The sequence below is a fragment of the Palaemon carinicauda genome, chromosome 30 (assembly GCF_036898095.1).
Source record: "Palaemon carinicauda isolate YSFRI2023 chromosome 30, ASM3689809v2, whole genome shotgun sequence".
NCBI lineage: Eukaryota > Metazoa > Arthropoda > Malacostraca > Decapoda > Palaemonidae > Palaemon > Palaemon carinicauda.
This window is the reverse complement of record NC_090754.1, coordinates 23,365,066-23,370,065: the sequence shown is the minus strand read 5'-3', so window position 1 is coordinate 23,370,065 and position 5,000 is coordinate 23,365,066. Positions and strand designations below refer to the sequence as shown.

Below are 5,000 nucleotides of genomic sequence, written 5' to 3'. Positions count from 1 at the left end.
TAGGCCTATCTTCACATTTCTCAGAGATTCATATCTACTCATTCCACACATATTACACAAAAATTAAACTCGATAGCGCGAAGCCTTTTTTTTAATTTCATCCAATTTCTCCATTTAATCTTCACTCCACTTACCCTGATGGCGAATTGGCTCGACAATATCCTCCTATATTCCAACTGCCGCTTCCATACAGTGCATTTCTCATCCCAATCTGTTTCACCGCATCAGCTACCTTCCTAGAAGATTTGAACAGAGAAAGCAGAAATGTAGGACTGAAAATGAGTATGAATAAATCAATATAATTTTCAATAAAAATGCAGAGAGACAACAAATAAGGATTATGAATGAACTTTTAGATTGTTGGTGAATATACGTATTTAGGACAGATGGTATGTGTTTCCCCAGGACATGAGACCCAAATCAAAAGAAGGATAAACATGGGATGGAGAGCTTTTGGTAAACAAAATGAGATTATAAAAATTAAAATGCCACTTTCTCAAAAATGGTAATACCAGTATCCACTTATACATCAGAAACTTGTAGCCATACTAAACCCTTAGAAAGGCTTAGATCATAATATAATTACAACTCCAAGAGCTATAGAAAGAATAATGCTGGGAATAACACTAAGAGACAGAAAAAACAACATGGATACGAGAGCAGACTAGAGTATATTCTAACAACTTGTAAGAAAAATAAATGGACATGGACAGGACAAATGAGAATGACTGTTAATAGATGGGCATTAACAATAACAGAATGAGTCCTTAAGAGATTGAAAAAGAAGCATGGGAAGGAAGAGAAGGCGATAGATTGATGAATTCAGAAAAATTGTGAGTATAGACTGCCATGGAAAGAGCATAAACACACGTGAGTGGAAAATCACGTTTGAGGCCTTTGTTCTGCAGTGGACTAGTTACAGCTGATGATGATGATGATGATGATTATATATATACACACACACACACACACACACACACACACACACATATATATATATATATACTTTTTGTATGTATGTATGTATGTATGTATAAGTGAGTGGATGTGAGAACATTAAGCTGTTTTCCTTTAAATGGGTTAAATTCATGGAGAAAACTACGCAACGATCGGGACGTAGTAGAATAAACTCATTAAACAACAAATTTCGTCAAATTCAGACACTTCTACACCAACGCAGAATGCTTACACGCAGTGTATACAGACATCCTACACATAATCCTAGATAAATATTTCCTATATAAACTATGAAAACTTTAATATAACAAGAGAAACAGAAACCAGATAGAATATTGTGCCAGAGTGTACCCCCAAGCAAGAGTACTCTGTTTCAGGCACTCTCACTCTTCTTGACCATTGCCGTTCTTCCTTCTCATTTCATTTCTCTTCGTCTATCTCGAATATCTCAGTCATCACCTACTTCCTCCAAACAATTCCAAACTATACACTCTCTCCAACATTCTATCGTTCTACATTTTTTCCACGTGACCACATCATCTTAAATATACGAGAATTAGGCTTATTACTTTCGAAAATTACGAAAGCCTCAGTAATTTAGAATGTTTTGTACTACAAGCTATAATTACTATTATCTTTATTACAAGACAAACTGCAAACCTAGGGCCCCACCACAGAAAGCTCACCAGTATGGAGAAGCAGGCAAAATAAAAAAATAGACTTTATTGGAGTTCCTTTATTGAAATATGCTGATAACACGTCAACTTTACAGTAGGCTGTATATCAAGAAAATATGGAAACCTTCAAAAGCCAATCTCTTGCTACTAACGACTATCAAAGAGAAACAGTTTTAACCAGCCAGAGATTGACACATGACAGGGTCTAAAAGGAGAAAGTGATGGCATAACAATGAATAAAAGACGGAGCGGGTTACTCCTCACACACAGGTATAAAGATTTACATGGTGCACCAATTAACACTACATGTTCAGTAAGAAATTCGAATCCCCGAGACCTATCAATGTTGGTCACGCTACCGCGACTTTGAAAAGATGTAAACAATACCGCAGAAACAGGAGCTACAGAAACTCACAATCGTAGACTTGAAATAGACACACTTATATAAGGAATCAAAACCATATCCATCTTTATTATAGGCAAGGCTCTTTCGATTCCCTTCTGAAACTATTCATGGATAGTGCCAAAGCCTCTGTATCCTGGTCTTTCACTGTCCTGGGATAGAATTCTCTTGCTTGAGGGTACACTCGGGCACACTATTCTATCTTACTTCTCTTCCTCTTGTGTGTGTTTTTTTTTAAGTTTTTTAATGTTGTTAGTGTTCTTCAAATATTTTATTTTAAATGTTAATTACTTCTCTTATTTTCTTTTCTCTCTGTGCTATTTTCCCTGTTGGAGCCCTCGGCCTTATAGCATCTCGCTTTTCCAACTAGGGTTGTAGCTTAACAAGAAATAATAATAATAATAATAATAATAATAATAATAATAATAATAATAATAATAATAAAAGTATTCAAACTAGTACTATTTGTCACGTAGATGATCAAATTATAGGAAAAATGTTATGCTAGAGAGAGAGAGAGAGAGAGAGAGAGAGAGAGAGAGAGAGAGAGAGAGAGAGAGAGATTCTTAACAATACCATCCAGAAGTAAGTACATGCACAAAAAATACACCCAACATCTTAGGTCAAGCTACGAGGTAAACTAACTAGAACTAGATTAATCAAACAATCAGTAGGCCTACCTATAATTTGAATACGTACAATACCTCACCATCCTAATAACAATATAATATTTGCAAACCATCGTGCAGTATTACACTTTTCATAAAAACAGAAGAACCGATGTAAATGCTGTGTGTACTGTTTAGGTATACATGGTTTACAAAACGTTACTTACATTCCTAATACTGAAGAAAGAATGATATACATATTACTCAAGTAAAGTCCTACAGTATATTCAAGAAATGAGTTTCATATGCATAAATGAATAAACAAACACACACACATACAATATCATGTATATACTGTATATATATATATATATATATATATATATATATATATATATATATATATATATATATATACACGTAGAGAGAGAGAGAGAGAGAGAGAGAGAGAGAGAGAGAGAGAGAGAGAGAGAGAGAGAGAGAGAGAGAGAGAGAGAGTTGAAATACATGGAATTGGAACAGTTAGGGTTATGCAAATGTTACATCTGAGACATGCTATAGGTCTTAACATTAGCATAGGTATTTCACACTTCCGTGATCTGGATTACTGTACCCAGAATCAATACAGACTCTGACTGTAACCACTGTAAAAACAGGTCAGCCCACCCCCAATGTCTTTGAAGCACAATGAGTATTTGCAAACTATAATTTAGTGGACACTACTTTCTCTTGACTTTCCTTCAAGTGGTCTACCATGTTCATCTTAATAACAGGATATTCACGCCAAATTCTTCAAGTTTTGATCCCATTTAATCTCAACTTTTATCTATGTTGCTATTGTGGCCCGGAGCCACAACTGTTAATTTGAAGATTAAGAGTTATTCTGCAGTGCATAACTATAGAAGTAGATATACCTAAATAACTAAGTATAGATACTGCTCTCAAATATTGTTCAAATATACTTGGTCAATGACAAGAAACCGAAGTTGATGAAATGGAGTACAGGGAAATACAGCGATCTGAAAATCAAAGTTTCCAGAAATGAGGATGATTTAAAACTATATATCTTTTTTTTTTTAGGATATACAAAGTTTCCAGAAATGAGGATGATTTAAAACTATATATCTTTTTTTTTTTTAGGATATACAGTTAAAATGTAAAACGGCAAATGTAAATCCTCTAGACGACTTTGAAATGTTTCACAAGTACAAAGTAAAGGCAATTTTGCGACTGAAAAGAAAAGAGCTGCCAAAACAAGCGAAAAAACCCAGCATTTATGTGAAAATTTGCTCCTTGTGACAGAGCGTTATCTCCCTGTATCCTATTACTCACACCAAGCGGCATCTTTGACGCTTCTCTTTCAGTGTTTTCCCTCTCTTCCGCATACTTGGACGTGAAGGTGGGGGGGGGGGAGGGGGGGGGGGGGCGATCCATGTTAGGGGAAGGTGTCACATGATGACACACAAACCTTCTTTTATGCTTTCTGTACTTCGGCCTCATATCCAATTTTCCCTCGTGTGTGTACCTAAGCAGGTTTCATGACTGTGACGTTCCTGGTGATCTTTATCGAGGGCGAAGCTTTAAACCCCAAAATCGCCAGCATTTCTTTTTTTTTCTTTTCGTGGAGGTGGAGTCAGAGGTGTTACGTTATCCGATAACTCAGTGATTACATCCACCGTCAGATTATATTTCTTGAGACATACCTAAGTAAAAAGTCAACAGTGGAGAAAATTAATTCGCTAAAAAAAATGTTTACAGATCAACAATGTATTAGATTGCATTAAAAATTATGATGACGTTGATGCTTATGATGAATGTGATATAAACAGGTGATTCTAAAAAACCTAAATACACTATCAACGATGTAAATTTTACATCATGAAAAAAAATAATTATTAATACACACAAGAGAAAATACATTAATACTAAACATTCATTAATTTAATCATAATCTTTTTTTTCAGAGTTCAAAGCTATCGGTTCTATGCCTACGTAACATTAACAATTAATAAAAATAATATTGGTATAATGCACACACCTTTATAATTAAAATTTATAATCCATTCTAAAAAGAAAATGCGTTTCTCATGACTAAAACATTAGTCATATTCCAATTTTAAACATGACGATCTTGTGCATGGATTATGATTATGCTAAGCTAACCTTACAGAACATACCGTATATATGGTAGCATCATCAAAGCATGAGAAAAAAAAAAAAAAAAAAAAAAAAAGTGTGGCTCATACTCAAATGGGAAAAAATATCAATTCTAATTTCTTAATCTAGTTGATGAACAACGAACACCAGTCTTCAGTGTCATCATGCCATAACTGAAATCTTCTCTACTTTAGAACT

The 5,000-nt window shown here is 34.5% G+C and overlaps 1 protein-coding gene across 1 annotated transcript in view; it reads right to left on the bottom strand.

The window, feature by feature from the left end:
* The window catches only part of LOC137622926 (focadhesin), a 252,821-nt gene that overhangs the window by 232,051 nt on the left and 15,770 nt on the right, over positions 1–5,000 (bottom strand). The window contains exon 2 of the mRNA XM_068353496.1: positions 135–236. The gene's annotated coding sequence lies outside the window, so the exon portion shown is untranslated. The remainder of the gene's footprint in view (positions 1–134; positions 237–5,000) is intronic.